General features: G+C 51.2%; 1 long non-coding RNA gene across 1 annotated transcript in view; it reads left to right on the top strand.

The window, feature by feature from the left end:
- Positions 1–260: 260 nt before the first annotated feature.
- The window catches only part of LOC114807418, a 41,362-nt gene continuing 30,646 nt past the window's right edge, over positions 261–10,976 (top strand). Inside the window, exon 1 of the long non-coding RNA XR_003755502.2 lies at positions 261–415. This is a non-coding gene — a long non-coding RNA (uncharacterized LOC114807418). The remainder of the gene's footprint in view (positions 416–10,976) is intronic.

Genomic DNA, 10,976 nt, shown 5'->3' with positions numbered 1-10,976 from the left:
TCAGTCGAGGCGGCTGAGGCGACGCGCCTTTGCGCACGCGCGGCCGGCCTTCCCGCCCGAGTCTCGAGCCTCGCCCTGCCCTCGCGCCCGGCCGCGGAGGGGCGGGGGCGGCACGTGGCGGGGGGGAGAGGGGCGCGCGCGGGGGGCGGGGCGGGCGCGCGCGCGGTGACGTCACCGGCCCCTTCCGCCCTATCTGGTTACCAAGGAGATCAGGTGACTCCGCTCCCATTCCTTCCTCCCGGGGAGGGGGGGGGGGAGGGGCTGACGTCATCTCCCGATCGCTCGGCCTTAGAGGCAGGTGCGGCTCGGGTGGTGTCCGCCCTCCCCCCCCCCCTACGCCGGTCGGTCCTCCCTCCCGTCCGTCCGTCCGTCCGCGGGGACCGAGCGGACCCGGCCCGGCCGCGGCCCGGAGGAGGTGAGCAGCCCTGGGCGCCGGGGCACCGGCAGGGAGGATCCCGGGAGGAGCCGGGGATCCCCGCTCGGCGGCGGCGGTGGGGACGGGGACCGCAGGGGCGGCATTGCCCACCCGCAAGGAAGGAGGGTCGCTGCCCGCAGGGAGGACGGGCCGGGGAGAGGGAGGGCAGGATGGGGGTACAGGGAGCGAGGGGAAGGAGAGTCGGGAAGGCCCAGGGGAAAGGGCGCAGAGGAGGAATAGGGGAAGGGGGTCGGGGGCGGTGGGGGAAGGGGATCAGGGGAGTGGGGAAAGAATGGGAAAAGAGGGTCGGGGGAGTGGGGAAGGAATGGGGGAAGGGGATCGGGGGGAGTGGGGAAAGAATGGGGGAAGGGGATCGGGGGGAGTGGGGAAAGAATGGGGGAAGGGGATCGGGGGCAGTGGGGAAGGAATGGGAGAAGGGGGTCGGGGGAGTGGGGAAGGGATGGGGGGAGTGGGGAAGGAATGGGGGAAGGGGATGGGGGAGTGGGGAAGGAATGGGGGAAGGGGATGGGGGAGGGGGGAAGGGGATGGGGGGAGTGGGGAAGGAATGGGGGAAGGGGATCAGGGGACATTGGGGAAGGAATAGGGGAAGGGGATCGGGGGAGTGGGGAAGGATTGGGGGAAGGGGGTCGGGGCGTAAGAGGAAGGAATGGGAGAAGGGGGTAGGGGGAAGAAATGGGTAAAGGGGGTCCGGGAGAAGGGGGGAGGAAATGAGGGAAGGGGGTCGGGGGGCAGTGGGGAAGAAATGAGGGAAGGGAGTCGGGGGGCAGTGAGGAAGGAGTGGGGTTGGGGGAAGGCGGGGCGGGGGGATGAAAGGGCTGGGACCGAGGGGAGCGGGTCACCCCGGATGATCAGCGTTGGGGCCGGGTTTTCCCCGGGGGTCTTGGGCGAGAGGGAGTCGGATGGCTGTTCGGGGGGGCTCTGGCAGCGGGGAGTGGAAAGACGGTTGAAAAAAGACCCGAGTTCTCCAGGGGGACCGGACAGGACCGGCCCGGAGAGCCCGGGCCTGGGCGTGGGTCAGGGGCAACCGGGAAGATGCCCCATTGCCGGCCGCTCGGTGGGCGAGGGGCAGCGGGGCGGAGCAAGACTGTTCCCCAGGGTCGGCCGGCCTGCTGTCGGCTCCCCCAGGGACCAGCCATCCCATTATGTTGGGAATATTTATCAGGCTTCACCGACCGCACCAGGGAGGTAGGCTGTCTGCTGATGCTCGCCCAGGCGCCCAGCCTTCCTGGGGGGGACGAAGCCTGAAGGATCCTGTGGGAAAGGCAGGTCGGAAAATCGCTGGCGTAATCGGACATCTGAAATTCCCCCAAAGAGCCATCCCCGTGTAGCCAATCAGTCGTATTTATTGATCGCTTACTCTGGGTACACACTAAGCGCTTGGGGGAGGACAGGATAATAGTCGGTGACAGGCCCTCGCAGGTGGCAAGGGATTGCAGTAAATTTTTTTTTTCCAAATAATCTCCTTACCTCAGGGCTTCATTTCTTCCCTGTTGAAAGATGAACATCTCTCCTCCTCCCTTCCTAAGATCAGCCTTCCTTTGAATGCTTGGAGATTCCTTATGAATAATAATAATAATAATAGTGGTATTTAGCACTTACTCCGTGTCGAGCGCCGTCCCCCAAACCCCGGGTGAGTCGCTACAGGGGGATTTCTTGTGTCTGATAACTGTTTTTGGTTGGACCGAGCACGGTTGGATCTTTAATCGTAGATTTTAATCTAGTTGTTTGTTACACCAACAGTGAGATTCGAATCCGCAGGAATTCCAGTGGGCCACGCCCCATCCCTAGGGATGCGAACAGCATGGTTCTAGTTTTCCGATCCTTTCGTCCGACTCCAAAGAAGCCCCCAGACATGGTCCGGTGAATCGCTCGTTTATCCAGTGTTTGAGAGCGCAGTACAGAGGAGATTAGGGAACAGGCGTCCCTGTCGGTACACACCACTGCCCTTGTTAACCGACTTTTGGAAGGTTTATTCCTTGTGACGATTCCCCCATTGTCTCATTTTGCTCAGAACCCGATGGGGAATGAACCCCGGGGCCCCGACTCCCGGAAGGGCACCAATATCTGGCACCTTCTCCTGAAGAGCCTCAAAGAATAGCTTTTTATCCTTTACTTACGGCTGGTGAAACTGAAGACAGATTTATACAAGGTCACCCAGATTTAGTATCTGAGTTAAAAACAGAATTCAGGAACCTTTCTCTTTCTCCCTCTCTGTCTTTCTCCTCTTTCGATCTCCCTGTCTCCCACCCTGTGTGTTTTGCCTCCCTTTCAATCTCTCCTGAGATTGGTCTTCTGGCTCATATTAAAGCTGAGTGACTTCTGTTTTCTGGAAGGATATAAAATTGGGCACAGCTTTAATGGAAGAACCTACCACGTTCCATTAAAAAAAGAAGGATTTAAAAGAAGGACTCCAAAGACCATGTAAATGGCACCATGATTGAATTACAGTTCAATAAAAGAGAGCTGGTGGAGGGCTATACTTAAACAAATGATGATCTGTGGCATTTCTTTGCTAGAGGGTAAGCGAAAACTATGATTAAGAACAAACGGCTTTGAGTTTCATATTAAATAATACTTTTAAAGTGCAGTCTAAAGAGACATGTATTTCAGATCAAAAAGGACTGGCTATGGAGGGAATAAGTCATGTGTAGTGTGTTCACACAAAGAACTCGAAGGTGTCTGAGCAGTGGCATTTACTGGGTGCTTACTAGGTGCAGAGCACTGTACTGAGCGCTTTGGAGAGTACAGTGTGGTAGATGCATTCCTTGACCACAAGGATCTTTGGTATTTGAGTGCTCACTGTGTACAACAGCACTGTACTAGTGGCTTGGGGGAGTCCAAGTCTACAGTTTAATCTTACAGTTATTAATTAGGGAGGTCAGGGAGAGAACTACTGTCTTCAGAGGGTCCTATGGCTACAAACCAGCCCACACTCTTCCTTTCTCAAATGCCAACCTTCTCACTGTACCTCGATCTTGTCTATCTCACCCACATTGTCTATTTCGCCCACATCCTGCCTCTGTCTGGACCGCCCTCCCTCCTCATATCAGACAGACAATTGCTCTCCCCCCCTTCAAAGCCTTATTGAAGGCGCATCTCCTCCAAGAAGCCTTCCCCAACTAAGTCCTCCTCTCTTCTCCCACTCCTTTCTGCGCCACTCTTTCTTGCTCTTCATTCATCGTCCCACCCATCCCCACAGCCCATATGTATATATCTGGGTATATTTGTAATTCATTTACCTATTTATATTAGTATCTCTCTCCCCCATTGGACTTTGACCTTGTTTTGGGCAGGAATCTGTCTGTTGTTACATTGTACTTTCCCGAGTGCTTAGTTCAGTGCTTGGCACACAGTAAGCGCTCAATAAATATGATTGAATGAATGAATGATGCTACATAAGACTTCTTGTCAGGGAAACAAGATAGACCAGGTAGATTTTGTGTGTATTTTTACACACAAAATAAAAACAAAAGATTTGTTTGGTAATATGCTAAATATCCGAGAAAGTCTCTGTTCCACCAGCCACAATTTTCAAGGAGCAAATATTTCCAACCATTTCATAATAATAATAATTGTGATATTTGTTAAGCACTGACTATGTGCCAAACCCTGGGATAGTTACAAGATGATCAGGGCAGAAACAGTCCCTGATTCACATGGAGCTAAACAGTCTATGTAGGAGGGAGTACTGGTATTGACTCAACATTTTATAAATGAGGAAACCAAGGCCCAGAGAAATGAAACGACCTGCCTTAGGGCACACACCCGGCAAGTGACAGAACCGGGATTAAAATCCAGTCTGCTGAGGTGCCTGAGCCCATGCTCTTTCCATTAGGCTATGCTGCTTCTTAGTTTGCCTAGGGGCAAATGGTTTTCAGGCCAGTAAGTAGGTCAAAACTCTGGAAATTTTCCATAGGCGGACCTTCAGGGTCTCCCACCCACCCAGGCAGCTCTCCATTGGCCAAGAACTCTCATTTGTCTCCAGTCAAATCTTGGAGGAAAGACATTTGGGCGGTTTGGGTATCCCTAATTCTTCCCCATCAGAGTTGAACTGAAGCGAGGTTCCTTAAAAGTCCTGGGGTCTCAGATTATGGAGCCCCCACCATGGGAGTCCGAGAACCTGGGTTGCTTCCCCTACCTGTCATTTATTTTAACGCCTGTCTCCCCTGCCAGACGAATAAATTCCTCGAGGGCAAGGATCATATATCATTTTATTGTACTCTCCCAAGTGTTTGGTACAGTGCTTTGCTCTCAAATACCAATTATTGATCAGTGTTGCATCCATGTTTGAATCACATAGTTACCCTAGACAAACCACTTTCCATCTCCCTTACTTTCCCCATCTCTGAGGGATAATAATTATTTCTGCCCTTCAGGGGGGTCAAACCAGGTTTCGGCCCATCCCAGAATGGTGTTCTTAATTCAAATTGGTGGGGAAGGCCCCAGGATTATTTTGGTCAGTTCCCTCCGGAATCCTGGAAGGGGTGGGAAGATTTTTAGCACTGATCTGATTTAGCATAAACCACAGATATAGACAAGTGTGCTTTGCCAAGATGTTTTCTGTACTTCCTGTCTTTAAAAGTTAATCAGTAACCAGCAAGGCGGTAGTATTTATTGAGTGCCTACTGTGCTCAGAGCACTGAACTAAGCATGTGGAAAAGTACAATATAATAGTATAGACACTTTCCCGGCCCACAACGAGCTTACAGTTTACAGGGAGAAACGGACGTTAATATAATTAAATACATTTTGGATGTGGACCTAAGTGCTGTGGGGCTGAGGGAGGGGTGAATAGAGGGTGCAAATCCAAGGCAAAGATGACACAGAAAGGAGTGGGAGGAGAAGAAGAAAACGAAGGCTTAGGCGAAGAAGGCCTCTTGGAGGAGATTTACTTTTAATAAGTGGGTAGCCATCTTGACTAGCAATGCAGAATTCCTATTTCTTTAGAATGGGACAAGTTGTTTACCCACTCAGTCCCACTGTAATTGAGTGTCCATCCTGTGGAGGGGTTACCTGTTTGTTGAGAGGAAGATTTTGGCAGGAAAAATTCTGCACTCTCAAAGAGGTTGTTAAAAAGTCATGAATGCAGGTCATTGTGAACAAGAACAAAAACAGCCACCCTTCTGGAAATTCCTCCCCATCTTGGTTTTGCCGGATCTGAGCCAGCGGGATCCAGTGGCGGCGAAGCGCTTAGTGCTGTAACTAGGGCACGATATCCGGGGCTCTGGAAATGCAAGAGTAGGATACAGCAGAACCTGCGTCGGAGGCATGTCAGGTGGTGCTGGGGTGGTTTCCTCTTCGTTGACCTCCCCGCCTCCAGTCTCTCCCCATTCCATGGCACACTTCATTCTGTTGCCCGAATCATTTTTTTCTAAAAAGGCATTCTGTGCACATTTCCCCATTCCTCAAAATGCCTCCAGTGGTTACCCATCCACCTCTGCCATCAATCAGTGGGATCTCTCGAGCGCTTTCTATGTGCAGAGCCCTGGACTAAACCCTCGGAAGAATACAGTTCAACAGAGTTGGCAGACACATTCCCTGCCCACAACCATCTTGCAGTTTAGAGGGGGAGACAGACAGTAATACAAATAAATAATTTATAATAGATCATTTGAGGGTATATATGTAAGTGCTGAGGGGCAAATATCAAATGCCCAAAGGTTGCAGATGCAAGCGCATTTCTGCATCAAACAGAAATTCCTCGTCATCGGATTTAAGGCACCCAATCAGCTCTCCCCCCCACTAAGTCTGATTTACCTCCCTCTACAACTCACCCTGTACATTTCACTCTTCTAACACCAACCTACTCACCTTACCACGTTGTCGCCCCTTAATGTTTATATCTCCTACTAGATTTTAAACTCCACGAGCACAGGGATCGTGTCCACTAAATCTATTGTGTCGTACTCTCCCAAGAGCTTAATACAGTGCTCTGCACACATTATGCGCTCAGTAAATTCCGTCGATGGATTGATTTCCCGGTTGGGAGAGACCGAAGCCCCCAGAGGACCATGGTGCAGAGAGTTGTCTTGGGGGAGCTGGTGAGGCCCGGGCTGGTGAGGGGTCTGGCTGGGATTAGGGTCCTCGAGTTCTAGTTTCCAGGCTTTCCCTCCGTTCCCAGAAGGCTGCCCCTTATTGAAGTCAAACCAGATGCCAAGTGGGAGTTAAGCTGTAAGAAAGCAGAAGTGGGCCAAGGCGGTGTTGGGATATGATCTTACAAGGCCCCTCCGCATCCGCAAAATGGGCATCTTTAGAGAGGAAAAGACAATGGGCCATGGGGTAGTTTCAAGGAGACCCATCTAGCATTATTATTGCTGCCTCAGGCCTCGTTTGGAGCCCTGAGAAAGGAAAGTAACATCACAGGGGTCTGAAGCGATGGAAGTTCCGAGTGTTTGGGGTGAAGAGCTGGGAAAGAAAATGGGCTGGAGGGTTTGTCCCCATCCACCTCCATGCCCCCCTCCTCCCCACCGCCCCGTACAAAAAGAATTCATGAAAATGAGACCCGTCTTCCTTAACTTTACCCCAGCTGAAATTAAAGTGGTGAAACAGAGGCGTCCAAAACATTTCCCTCAGAGTCTATTTTTTCGTGTTTATGCTTTGATTCAGATGTGTTTATCCTCCACCCCACCCCAACCTCACCAGTGGAAAATGCACCAAATAATCATTAACAAGTCACAGAAGAACCAAACTAGAAAAACCTTAACTAGAAGCGTAGCCGGGATTGTGGACTGACCAGCGAGGTCACCGCGTTCCAAAAACAAGGCAGTGGAAATACTGGTCGGATCGGTGCCGAGCGAGACGTGGGGGCGGCGGCGGAGTCTGTCTCTTAAAAATCACCGTCCAGGCCACGGCGTTCTGCCCCCGACCGTGGGGAAACCCGATTTGGTTCAGCCGGGCAGCTAGCAGCAAACGAGCAAACCTTTAAAAGAGAGAGAGGGGCTCTGAAGTTGGCACTGGTCGTTGGGCTGGAGTTTCAGGGGATGGAGGGTGAAGGGAGGTAGATATGACCGATTTGTACTTGAAATGCCAACTCTTAGGCCCGGGGCCAAGTGCTGGCCTCTGTATGTACGTCCCTGACCAACTGTGGCTTCTTATGTGCGGGAGTAAAGTTATCTTCACCCATATACCCAAAACCTCTTTAACCCCTTGTCTCTCAATCACAGAGACCTAGCTGTTCGCCGCAGATGTCTGTAATTAGAAACATCACCGGTGCCCTGCTAATATTTGCCTTTGGTAACCTCTCTTAGCCACCCGGGAATTCCCCCTTCAATCATCCTGCTTAAAGTTCAGAAGGGGAAGATGCGGGGCAGGGGTGGGGAAAGGAAGAGATGACGGAGGAGGCCTGGGGTTTCGTCCACGGGCTCGTCATCTCCCAAGCAGCAATGCAGATTCGCGTCTTAGTGGGCTGCTGTCTCTGGGTTATTTTAGAGCTCTTGAATTTTGGTGCAGAGGATTCTCTTTGCTTCTAGGACAGGGAGCAGCCCGGTTCAGTGGCCTCAAGAGTGACCTACTGGATAGAGCCCAGGCCTGGGAGTCAGAAGGCCCTGGGTTCTCATTCCTGCTCCGCCACTTGACTGCTGTGTGACCCTGGTCAAGTCACTTTGCTTCCTCTGTCCCCAAGTTCCTTTACTGGTAAAAGGGGGATTAAGACTATGAGCCCCACATTGGACAAGGAACTGTGTCCAGCCTGATTAGCTTCTATCTACCCCAGCATTTAGTACAGTGCCTGGCACATAGTAAGTGCTTACCAAAAACCACAATCATTATTATTATTACTCTTCATTAAGCAGTTCATGAAGAGACAGTGAGGCCTAGTGGAAATCAATCATATTTATTGAGCTCCTACTGTGTGCAGAGCACTGTACTAACTGCCGGGAGAGTTCAGTATAACAGCATAACAGTTGGTAGCAACGTTCCCTGTCCACAATGAGCTTACAGTCTAGAGATGGAGCTTATAGACTAGGGGGGAGCACGAGGTTGGGGCCAGGGAACCTGGGATCTAATCCCAGCTCTGCCACTGACGTGCTGCGGGACTTGGATTGAATCAGGTAGCCTCACTGAGTTTCATCTGTAAAATGTGGATAGATCCCCTGTGTTCTCTTAGATCGGGAACCCCCAAGTTGGGGAGAGGTTGAATCTGTTTCTGTCTACCCTAGCAGGTAGCACAGTGCTCTGAAACAAAGGAAATATTGTATTATTATTATCAGCTACAGGAATCCCCTGAGTCTTTCATAATGACTCCCAGTTTAATTAGATCCCTGAATTTTGGCTCTCAGAGAGAGAAACTGAGTCAAGCTTTAGCAGGGCTGTTCCCACTGGGAGAAGAGGCCTGGACAGAGTTAGGCCTGTAGTAAACTGGTTTGAAATTTCTGCCTTTCACAGAAGAGGGGAAAGTGGGGAGCTAGTCCCCTTTACCAGAGTGTTAGTAGTCAAAATCCTCCAAGACTGCAGGAAGCTTAAAATCCCATGTCCTCTACCTTCTCTTTGATTTCTGCCTTTTATCATGGGAATTCTTCATGTTTCCACACTGAGACAACTCTCCTGCCTCATTTTGCACCTCAGTGGGCCCACTTGTCACCTTTCTGTAGTAATAGTGGAGCACCTATGTACTGAACACTTACCAAATACAATGTCTCTTTGTACTGAATGTATGGGGAACCACAGAGGAAGCTGAAAACATGTTCCCTGTCCACAGGAGTTTCCAGTCTAATGGAGTGGATCCATTTGTGGGTGAAACTTTTTTCTTTTAAAGTTATCTATTAAGCACTTACTATATGCCAAGCACTGTACGAGGTAGATCCAAACTAATCAGGTTGGACACAGTCCATGTCCCATTCGGGGCTCACAATCTTAATCCCCATTTTACAGGTGAGGTAACTGAGGTAGAGAGAAGAGAGGTGACTTGGCCAAGGCCACACAGCAGCCAAGTGGCGGAGCTGGGATTGAACCCGGGTCCTCTGACTCCCAGGCCTGGGCTTTTTCCACTAGGACACCCTGCTGCTCTCTGACCCCTGGCCTGCTGGGTAGGTAGGCGAGGCATTTGGCCACCCCCAAAAACCCTTTTGATAGCGGAGGTAAGCTGTAGGACTGGTCTCAGCCACACTTTAAAAGTGAATTTGACTGGCCAGAATGCCCTATCCTCCCATTTTTGGTGGCCAGACATGTTTCCGGCTGGGGCAGCGATGAACGGAGAGATCCGGCCCCTCACTCATTCCAATCCCAGACGCATTATGTTTTCTCCATTCAACCGGACAGAATGGGTATTCAGAACAAGGAGAGAGGACCGCCTCCCCAAAGGGCTTCTGGTCCAATTAGTGCACTCCAGACCGCTCAAAGGAAGTAGCTAAGTGATCCCAGGGCACCGAGCCTAGTAGTGTGCGTTTTACGGAAGAAGCCTGAAAATGCCCATTTCTTGAAACCACAGATATCCTAGTCCAGAGTCCAAGGCAGAGCTGGACATTTCCCTCCTACCTCACCTGGCTACACTCCTTCTACAACCCAGCCCGCACTCTTCATTCCTCTAGTGCTAACCTTCTCATTGGGCCTCCATCTCGCCTGTCTGGCCGCAACCCATAACCCACATCCTGCCTCTGGCCTGGAACGCCCTCCCACTTCAAATACCACAGACCATTACTCTCCCCCACTTCAAAGTCTTATTGCAGGCCCATCTCCTCCAAGATGCCTTCCCAGACTAAGCGCCCCCTTTCCTCTTCTCCCACTCCCTTCTGCATCACCCTGATTTGCTCTCTTTGTTCTTCCCCCCTCCCAGCCTCACACCACTCATATACAGATATGTAATTTATTTATTGATATTGATGTCTCTCTCCCTGCCTCTAGACTGTCAGCTCGTTGTGGGCAGGGAATATGTATGTTTATTGTATTGTACTCCCAAGCCCTTATTACAGTGCTCTGCACACAGGAAATGTTCAGTAAATATGATTGAACGAATGAATTTCCTGCCCTGGGCCAGGTGGCACAGGATTGTCCTGAGGATGCCTGGGCCGGATTGGTTCTAAACGTTCATGTCTGGGCCACTTCCCGATCCCAAGGTGTATAATGGGGGTGAAATTTAAGTGCTTACAATGTGCTGAGTGTTGAGGTAAAACCAAGATAATTAGGTAGCTCACAGTCCCTTGAGGAGAGTGGAGGATTCATGGCCGGGGGCAGGGGTGGAGGGGTGACGTGGGAGGCAAAGCTTGGGAAGGACCAACTGGTGGGTGGTCTCCCATCGCTCCTGGGGAGAGGGGACCACCTCATCCGGGCCGCAGCGGACCCCCCCCCAGCCAGGCCCTGCCACCCACGGATCCTAGCACTGCCCCTTTCACGAATATCCATGGTGTTGGAAAGCGCAAATATTTGTTGGGTTTGACAGCCTTTTGTTGGAAAGCCTCGAGATTTCACTGCTGATTAACGAATGTAGTAAGGGATAATGCCAAGAACAAAACACTCTGTTCAAGAATATGGCAGGTTCAGACAACCATCTAGCTCAAATCTGCAGAAACCCCAAATTCTCCCGTAGCTCAGGTCCATGAACGGTAGG

The sequence above is a fragment of the Ornithorhynchus anatinus genome, chromosome X2, assembly GCF_004115215.2.
Source record: "Ornithorhynchus anatinus isolate Pmale09 chromosome X2, mOrnAna1.pri.v4, whole genome shotgun sequence".
In the NCBI taxonomy this organism is placed as follows: domain Eukaryota; kingdom Metazoa; phylum Chordata; class Mammalia; order Monotremata; family Ornithorhynchidae; genus Ornithorhynchus; species Ornithorhynchus anatinus.
The sequence above is the reverse complement of the archived record's forward strand: the minus strand, read 5'-3'. Positions and strand labels throughout refer to the sequence as shown.